Source organism: Heterodontus francisci, chromosome 15 (assembly GCF_036365525.1).
Source record: "Heterodontus francisci isolate sHetFra1 chromosome 15, sHetFra1.hap1, whole genome shotgun sequence".
In the NCBI taxonomy this organism is placed as follows: domain Eukaryota; kingdom Metazoa; phylum Chordata; class Chondrichthyes; order Heterodontiformes; family Heterodontidae; genus Heterodontus; species Heterodontus francisci.
The window spans coordinates 7,516,386-7,526,600 of NC_090385.1; positions in this window are offsets into that span (position 1 = coordinate 7,516,386).

Sequence of the window (10,215 nt, forward strand, 5' to 3'; positions counted from 1 at the left end):
TACGGCTATCTTCTTCACGATCAACTACACGGCCATTTTTTTGTCATCAGCAAATTTCCCAATCATGCCTCCCACATTTAAGTCCAAATCATTAATATATACCACAAACAGAAAGGGACCCAACACTGAGCCCTGTGGAAGCCACTGGAAACAGCTTTCCATTCACAAAAACATCCGTCGACTACTACCCTTTGTTTCCTGGCCCTGAGCCAATTCTGGATCCAACCTGCCACATTCCCCTGTATCCCATGGGCTTTCATTTTACTGACCAGTCTGCCATGTGGGACCTTGTCAAGCGCCTTACTAAAATCTATGTAAACCACATCTACTGCACTACCCTCATCAATCCTCCTTGTTACTTCCTCAAAAAACTCAATATAAGTTAGTAAGACATGACCTTCCATTAACAAATCCACGCTGACTATCCCTGATTAATCTGTGCCTTTCCAAGTGGCAGTTTATCCTGTCCCTCAGAATAGATTCTAATAATTTACCCACCACCGAGGTCAGACTAATCGGCCTATAATTATTTGGCCTACCCCTCGCACCCTTTTTAAACAATGGTACAACGTTCGCAGACCTCCAAATCCTCTGGTACATCTCCTGTATCTAGTGAGGATTTGAAGATGATCCTCAGAGCATCCGCTATTTCCTCCCTGGCTTCCTTTAACAACCTGGGATGAAATCCATCCTGCCCTGGTGATTTATCACTTACAAGGATGTCAGACCCTCTAGTACTTTCTCTCTCATTATGCTTATCGTATCTAGCTGTAGAAACACAAGACATTCTTTTTATAAATAGGAATTGCTAGATCAAGGTCCTCTACTTTATCTTTTACCATCCTGGTACTCACATGATGCATGCCATGCGGGCCCCCACCTGCCAAGAATGAGGCACATTAATTTCACCACATGAACATTGATTTTTAAACTGTTACTGGAGTAAAGAATAGAACAAAGAACAAAGAACAGTACAGCACAGGAACAGGCCATTCGGCCCTCCAAGCCTGCGCCGATCTTGATGCCTGCCTAAACTAACACCTTCTGCACTTCCGGGGCCCATATCCCTCTATTCCCTTCCTATTCATATATTTGTCAAGATGTCTCTTAAATGTCGCTATCGTATCTGCTTCCACCACCTCCCCTGGCTGCAAGTTCCAGGCACTCACCACCCTCTGTGTAAAAAACTTGCCTCGCACATCCCCTCTAAACTTTGCCCCTCGCACCTTAAACCTATGTCCCCTAGTAACTGACTCTTCCACCCTGGGAAAAAGCTTCTGACTATCCACTCTGTCCATGCCGCTCATAACTTTGTAAACCTCTATCATGTTGCCCTTCCACCTCCGTTGTTCCAGTGAAAACAATCCGAGTTTATCCAACCTCTCCACATAGCTAATGCCCTCCAGACCAGGCAACATCCTGGTAAACCTCTTCTGTGCCCTCTCCAAAGCCTCCACGTCCTTCTGGTAGTGTGGCGACCAGAATTGCATGCAATATTCTAAGTGTGGCCTAACTAAGGTTCTGTACAGCTGCAGCATGACTTGCCAATTTTTATACTCTATGCCCCGACCAATGAAGGCAAGCATGCCCGTATGCCTTCTTGACTACCTTATCCACCTGCGTTGCCACTTTTAAAAAAAGCACCAGACCCTTGATTGGAAAGACATTTGCGTAGTAACAGACTGTACTTGGAAAGGACAAAGGGGCCACTCCCAGCTCCAATTTAATCCACAATGGACTTTTGATTGCCAGACGTTGAAGGTGGAGGAGCTAGCATTCCAGGTTGACTGCTAAGATGCTCCCAATACACAGAAGAGATATGGTCAAACCAGTCAGTCACATGACCACCTGCTGGCCAAGTAGGGGAGTTTTAAATTGGATAAACAGTGTTTGAAGGCAGAAAGCTCCTGACTCCTGGATTGAGAACATCTCTCTCTTGTCTGCTCTCATCTCATTCTCACCAGCTTCGCAATCCATTGAAGACACATGAACCCTGAGAGAGACAAGTCTTCTATAGTGAACAAGGTTTAAGAAGAATACTGGGCCGCCAGGAAAAGCCAGATGTACCTACAAGCAAGAACTACTGCGAGAGGCGGCAGTGAGAGGAGCCGGGGTATAAAGAGTGGAGAGCCGAGGCCCGAGACTAGCAGTGGCAGTGAGAGGAGCCGGGGTATAAAGAGTGGAGAGCCGAGGCCCGAGACTAGCAGCAGCGGTGAGAGGAGCCGGGGTATAAAGAGTGGAGAGCCGAGGCCCGAGACTAGCAGCAGCGGTGAGAGGAGCCGGGGTATAAAGAGCGGAGAGCCGAGGCCCGAGACTAACAGCAGCGGTGAGAGGAGCCGGGGTATAAAAAGCGGAGAGTTGAGGCCCGAGACTAACAGTGGCAGTGAGAGGAGCCGGGGTATAAAGAGTGGAGAGCCGAGGCCCGAGACTAGCAGCAGCGGTGAGAGGAGCCGGGGTATAAAGAGCGGAGAGTCGAGGCCCGAGACTAGCAGTGGCAGTGAGAGGAGCCGGGGTATAAAGAGTGGAGAGCCGAGGCCCGAGACTAACAGTGGCAGTGAGAGGAGCTGGGGTATAAAGAGTGGAGAGCTGAGGCCCGAGACTAACAGTGGCAGTGAGAGGAGCCGGGGTATAAAGAGCGGAGAGCTGAGGCTTGAGACTAGCAGTGGCGTTGAGAGGAGCTGGGGTATAAAGAGTGGAGAGCTGAGGCCCGAGACTAACAGTGGCAGTGAGAGGAGCTGGGGTATAAAGAGTGGAGAGCTGAGGCTCGAGACTAACAGTGGCAGTGAGAGGATCTGGGGTATAAAGAGTGGAGAGCTGAGGCTTGAGGCTAGCAGTGGCGGTGAGAGGAGCCGGGGTATAAAGAGCGGAGAGCTGAGGCTTGAGACTAGCAGTGGCAGTGAGAGGAGCTGGGGTATAAAGAGCGGAGAGCTGAGGCCCGAGACTAGCAGTGGCAGTGAGAGGAGCTGGGGTATAAAGAGCGGAGAGCCGAGGCCCGAGACTAGCAGTGGCAGTGAGAGGAGCCGGGGTATAAAGAGTGGAGAGCCGAGGCCCGAGGCTAGCAGTGGCAGTGAGAGGAGCTGGGGTATAAAGAGCGGACAGCTCAGGCCCGAGACTAGCAGGGGCGGTGAGAGGAGCCGGGTTATAAAGAGCGGAGAGCCGAGGCCTGAGACTAGCAGCGGCATTGAGAGGAGCCGGGGTATAAAGAGTGGAGAGCCGAGGCCTGAGACTAGAAGTGGCAGTGAGAAGAGCCGGGGTATAAAGAGTGGAGAGCCGAGGCCTGAGACTAGAAGTGGCAGTGAGAAGAGCCGGGGTATAAAGAGTGGAGAGCCGAGGCCCGAGACTAGCAGTGGCAGTGAGAGGAGCCGGGGTATAAAGAGTGGAGAGCCGAGGCCTGAGACTAGAAGTGGCAGTGAGAAGAGCCGGGGTATAAAGAGTGGAGAGCCGAGGCCCGAGACTAGCAGGGGCGGTGAGAGGAGCCGGGTTATAAAGAGCGGAGAGCCGAGGCCCGAGACTAGCAGTGGCAGTGAGAGGAGCCGGGGTATAAAGAGTGGAGAGCCGAGGCCTGAGACTAGAAGTGGCAGTGAGAAGAGCCGGGGTATAAAGAGTGGAGAGCCGAGTCCCGGGACCAGAAGTGGCAGTGAGAGGAGCCGGGGTATAAAGAGTGGAGAGCCGAGTCCCGGGACCAGAAGTGGCAGTGAGAAGAGCCGGGGTATAAAGAGTGGAGAGCCGAGTCCCGGGACCAGAAGTGGCAGTGGTGGTGAGAGACACTCTGTTCTGTTCTGTTCTATGGACCTGCTTGACAAGCAAAAATCAAAGTGTGACATCACAGAAGAGCCGGTAAGTGATTGGTGGGTATTTCTTCCGTGTCTCTTTTTTGTTTTGGCCAAGTGATTTAAATCAGGAGAGATCATTACAGGTTAAGATTACACTTAAATTTTTTTTTAAATACTGAAATCCAAATTAATTAATTAAATTGAATAGAGATGGCTGGGCAGGTGATGTGTTACAGCTGTAGTATGTGGGAGCTGGTGGACGCTGGTGCGATCCACGGTGACCACATCTGCAGCAAGTGTTGGCTGCTCGAGGAACTTCGGCTCAGAGTTGATGAGCTGGAGTCTGAGCTGCGGACACTGCGACGCATCAGGGAGGAGGAGAGTTACCTGGACACTGTGTTTCAGGAGGCAGTCACACTCCTTGGATTAATTACATCCAATTTGGACCGTGGTCAGGGACAGGAGGGTGTGACTGCAAGTGAGGCAGGTATGGGGATCCAGAATTTAGCGTTGGAGGATCCTCAGCCAGTGCCCTTATCCAATAGGTACGAGGTTCTTCCTTCCTGTGTGGATGAGGGCACAGACTGCAGGGAGGATGAGCGAACTGACCACAGCACCGTGGTTCAGAATGCCATTCAATTGGGGGGAGAAAATAGAAATGTTGTAGTAATAGGGGATAGCATAGTTGGGGGAATAGATACTGTTCTCAGCAGCAAAGATAGAGAGTCCCGAAGGCTGTGTTGCCTACCTGGTGCCAAGGTCTCTTCTGGGCGAGAGAGGAACTAGGAGTGGGAGGGAAAGGATCCAGTTGTCGTGGTCCACGTAGGTACCAACGACAAATGTAGGACTAGGAAAGAGGTTCTGCTGAGGGACTATGAGCAGCTCAGGGCTAAATTAAAAAGCAGAACCACAAAGGTAATAATCTCCGGATTACTACCTGAGTCACGTGCAAATTGACATAGGATAAATAAGATTAGAGAGGTAAATGTGTGTCTCAAAGATTGGTGTGGGAGAAATGGGTCCCGATTCATGGGACACTGGCACCAGTACTGGAGAAAGAGAGCGCTGTTCCGTTGGGATGGGCTTCACTTGAACCATGCTGAGACCAGTGTCCTGGCGAATCGTATAACTAGGGTTGCAGATAAGGCTTTAAACTAAATGGTGAGGGGGAGGGTTCAATTGAAGGGAAGTTTAAAAAGTCGAAAAGTAACGAGAGAGCAGAGGTGCAGGGTAGTGAAGGAGCGTACATTAATCAGAGTATGATAGGTGGGGAGAGAGAATACAAGCATAAAAGTATAGCAGAAATTAGAACCAGAGTAGGTAAAAATGGTAAACAGTCAAGGCTTAAGGCTCTTTACCTGAATGCACGTAGCATTTGTAACAAGATAGATGAGCTGACGGCACAGATAGAAATAAATGAATATGATTTGATTGCTATCACAGAGACGTGGTTGCAGGATGACTGGAATCTCAATGTTCAAGGATATTCGACATTCCGGAAGAATAGGCAGAAAGGAAAAGGAGGTGGGGTAGCTTTGTTATTAAAGGAAGGGATCAGTGCAGTTGTGAATAATGATATAGGTGTAATAGATCAGGATGTAAAATCAGTTTGAGTGGAAATAAGGAATGGCAAGGGCAAGACATCACAGGTGGGTGTGGTCTATAGGCCCCCGAGGAGTTGCCTCTCTGTAGGACAAAATATTAATCAGGAAATAATGGAGGTGTGTAAGAAGGGCACTGCAATTATCATGGGTAATTTTAATTTGCATATAGACTGGACAAATCAAATTGGCACGGATAGAATGGAATTTGTAGAGTGCATCAGGGATTGTTTCTTAGAACAGTACATTGCAGAACCTACCCGAGAACAGGCTATTTTAGATCTAGTAACGTGTAATGAGGTAGGATTAATAAGAGATCTCATAGTTAAGGATCCTTTAGGGCGAAGCGATCATAACATGGTAGAATTTCAAATTCAGTTTGAAGGTGAGCAACTCGGTTCTCAAACCAGTGACTTCAACTTAAACAAGGGCAATTACAGAGGTATGAAGAAAGAGTTGTCTAAAGCGGGCTGGGAAAATAGACTACAGGGGAAGTCAGTAGATGAGCAGTGGCAGACTTTTAAGCAGATATTTCATAACACTCAGCAAACATTTATTCCAGTCAGAAGGAAGGACTCGAAGATAATGATGAACCACCCGTGGATAACAAAAGAAGTTAAGGAGAGTATCAAATCAAAAACAAAGGCGTACAAAGCAGTGAAAGCTAGTGGTAGGCTAGAGGATTGGGAATATTTTAGAAACCAGCAGCAGATGACTAAAAAACTAACAAGAGAGAAAATTGATTATGAGTAAATTGGCAAGAAATATAAAAACAAACAGCAAGAGCTTCTACGGGTATATATAAAGGAAGAGAGTAGCTAAAGGAAGTGGATAAGACTGGAGAATTATTAACAGGGAACAGGGAAATGGCAGATAATTTAAACAAATATTTTGCATCGGTCTTCACGGTAGAGGACACTATAAACATCCCAACAATAATAGATGAGCAAAGTGTAAATGGGAGGGAAGAACTTGTAGCAATCTCTATCACGAGGGAAAAGGTGTTGGACAAACTGATGGGACTAAAGACAAACAAGTCGCTAGGACCTGATGGCCTGCATCCAAATGTTTTAAAAGAAGTGGCTGCAGAGATAGTGGAGACATTGGTCGTAATATACCAAAGCTCACTGGATTCCGGTAGGGTACTAGCGGTTTGGAAAACCGCTAATGTGACGCCCTTATTCAAGAAAGGAGGGAGGCAGAAAGCAGGAAACTATAGACCAGTTAGCTTAACATCTGTCATTGGGAAAATGCTAGAGTCCATTATTAAGGAAGAAATAGCAGGACATTTGAAAAACATAATGCAATCAAACAGAGCCATCATGGTTTTATGAAAGGGAAATGATGTTTGACAAATTTGTTAGAGTTCTTTGAGGATATAACAAACAGAGTGGATAAAGGGGAACCGGTAGATGTAGTGTATTTGGATATTCAGAAGGCATTTGATAAGGTGCCACATAAAAGGTTATTCCACAAAATAGGAGCTCAGGGTATTGGGGGTAATGTGTTGGCATGGATTGAGGATTGGCTAACACACAGAAGGCAGAGAGTTGGGATCAATGGGTCTTTTTCAGGTTGGAAAGCCGTAACTACTGGGGTGCCACATGGATCGGTCCTGGGGCCTCAACTATTTACTATCTATATTAATGACTTGGAGGAAGGGATAGAGTGTAGAGTATCCAAATTTGCTGATGATACAAAAATAGGTGGGAAGGCGTGTTGTGATGAGGATACAAAGAATCTGCAAAGGGATATGGATAGGTTAAGTGAGTGGGCAAAAACTTTGACAGATGGAGTTCAATGTGGGAAAGTGTAAGGTCATCCACTTTGGTCGGAAGAATAACAAGGCAGATTATTATTTAGATGGAGAAAGACTACAAAATACTGCAGTACAGAGGGATCTGGGTGTTCTTGTGCAGGAAACACAAAAAGTCAACATGCAGGTGCAGCAAGTAATTAAGAAGGCAAATGGAATTTTGGCCTTTATTGCTAGGGGGTTAGAGTTTGAAAATAGGGAAGTCTTATTACAACTGTACAGGGTGCTGGTGAGGCCACACCTGGAGTACTTATTACAGTTTTGGTCCCCGTATTTAAAGAAGGATATACTAGCATTGGAGGCAGTTCAGAAAAAGTTCACTAGGGCTGATTCCTGGGATGAAGGGGTTGTTTTATCAAGAATGGCTAAACAGGTTAGGCCTTTATTCATTGGAGTTTAGAAGAATGAGAGGTGATCTTATTGAAACATATAAGATTCTAAAGGGGTAGATGTTGAGAATATGTTTCCACTGGTGGGGGAATCTCGAAATAGGAACATAGTTATAGAATAAGGGGTCACACATTTAAAACTGAGATGCAAAGGAATTTCTTCTCTCAGAGGGTGGTGAATCTCTGGAATTCTCTATGCCAGAGAGTTGTGGAGGCTAGATCACTATATGCATTTAAGGAGGAGGTAGATAGATTTTTGAAATCTCGGGGAGTCGAGGGTTATGCGGAGCAGGCCTGAAAGAGGAATTGAGGCCTGGGACAGATCAGCCATGATCTTATTGAATGGCGGGGCAGGCTTGAGGGGCTGAATGGCCTAATCCTGCTCCTGTTTCTTGTGTTCTTGTGTTCTTGTGAGCTCGAAGCACAGTAATAAAAAACCCTCTTCAGAGATTGCCTCAAAGCTCTCTACTTTATTTTACTTCTGCTCTTTTCTGTCTCTACTTGCACGTGTGTATCGCGTATGCACGCTAGCATGGGGCACGGTGTCTATCTGTAGGCATTATCTGAATTAGAGTTTAAGTTTTAATAAATTTCAGTTTTCTTTTTTAAACTTAAGCAAGCCTGTTTGTGCTCATTTCTTTGCCTTACAATTGGAAAGCAGTGAACAAGGATTCACCAAGGGGGAGCTCAAAACACAATGTGTTTAAAAATTAAATCCTGTTACAGTAAGACCAGGTGAAGGCTGAATGAGACCCATAGACACCTTGCTCACCTGGTCGTAACAGAAATTAGCATCCAGAATTTTACCCACCGACAAACGAGAGAAATTGGAAGTGGGAAGCCAAATTGTTCCCAATCATAAAGGAGCAAGATTTCAATACAGGTTTTCTTGTGGTTTTGTGTGCTTGAATACTAACATGTCTGCAAATGAAGCAAGTAGCTGTCCAAGCCAGGGTGAAATAATTTGAGATAAGTTAAAATCATTGTCTATGGAGGAGTTGAGAAAAATGACTGAGCAGTGTGGGATCACTGTAAGTGGCAAGACTAGGAAGCCTGAATTCCTAAGGCTAGTAGCCAACCATTTTTCCGTTGAATCTGAAGAAGCAGAAAAAGGCTTAGAATCAGAGTCCGGCAGTGTATTGTTAGCAAAGATACAACTGGAACGGAGGAAAGTTGAATTAAAGGAAAGAGAGAGAGAGACAGGAGAGGGAGAAAGAAAGAGCCTTCCAGAAGGAACATGAAGAATTAGAAATACAAGAGAGAGAAAGAGAGAGGCAGGAGAGAGACAGAAATAATATGTCAGAAAGAATCCGAAGAAAGAGAGCTGAAGCGGCTTGAGGTAACTAGGGGGCAACAGAGTAACCCCAGTGAAAGCATGGCCAATATGGAGGAGCATAAATGAGGGCTGGGGACAAAATAGCTAAAACTCACCCAACTAATTCCAAAATTCAATGAGGACGATGTGGAATTTTTTTTGTGTCTTTTGAGAAACTGGCAAGGCAACTAAAATAGCCAGCTGAGACCTGGTCTCTTTTAATACAAAGCAAGCTACCTGGAAAATCACATGAGGTTTATTCCTTGTTGCCAGATGAGAGTTCATCAAATTATGAACTGACCAAAAATGCTATCCTCGGGGCATATGAATTAGTACCGAAGCCGATCGCCAAAAGTTTAGAACTCTCAAAAAGCAAGCTAATCAAACTTATCTGGAGTTTGAAAGAAGTAAGTAGCTGGGTTTTGACCAGTGGCTGAGAGCCATTGAGAGCTCAGCTATGAGACTCTCGAAGAAGTAATTCTGTTAGAGGAATTTAAAAACTCTCTCCCATTCTCAATAAAGACCCATGTAGAGGAGCATAAGGTTCAGGGAACCCGGCAAGTGGCCTTTCTGGCCGATGAGTTTACTTTAATTTATAAGTTGGTTTCCCGGGGAGAACCTTTCCTATTCACCCCCACAAATCTGAAAAGGACAAAGGGTGGGAAGGTGATGAAGGTCCAGTCAGTCCTGGGAGAGAAACAAAAGCAGGAGACACAGGGGGCCCTCCTCCAGCCAAAAAGGAAGGTGCTGTGAGCAAGAGTGAGACCCGAAAACTTTGTGTGCTTCCATTGTAATAAAGCAGGGCATTTAAAAGCTGACTGCTGGAAACTAAAGGGAAAACTGGTAGGGTTAATCAGGGTACACCCGCTCAGTGACAACAGGGACCTGATGGAAAGCACAGCAGAACAAGCTATGGCTTTAACTGCAGTAAGGATGAAACCCAGGAAGCTTACTATGGCCAATGCAGGAAAAGTTAATAGGATTCCTGAAGGTTATCAGGGTTTTGTATTTGAAGGGAAAGTAACTCCATATCCCTCGAGTGGGGTAAGCAAGCCCACAGTAATTCTCAAGGACACAGGGGCCACCAGATCCCTTTTACTGTGAAAAGGCCTGACCTTTGTCCCAGAGAGTGCAGTGAACACCAAAATGGTGGTGAACGGTATTGGAGGGCAGTGTATGCCTGTACCTGAGTGCGACCTAGGTTCAGGACTGGTGACTGTAGGGATTGTCCCTCATTTGTCTGTGGATGGGGTTGACCTGCTCCTAGGTAATGATCTGTCGGAGGTGAAGGTTGTAGCCCCCCCAGTAGTGAAAGAAAGAC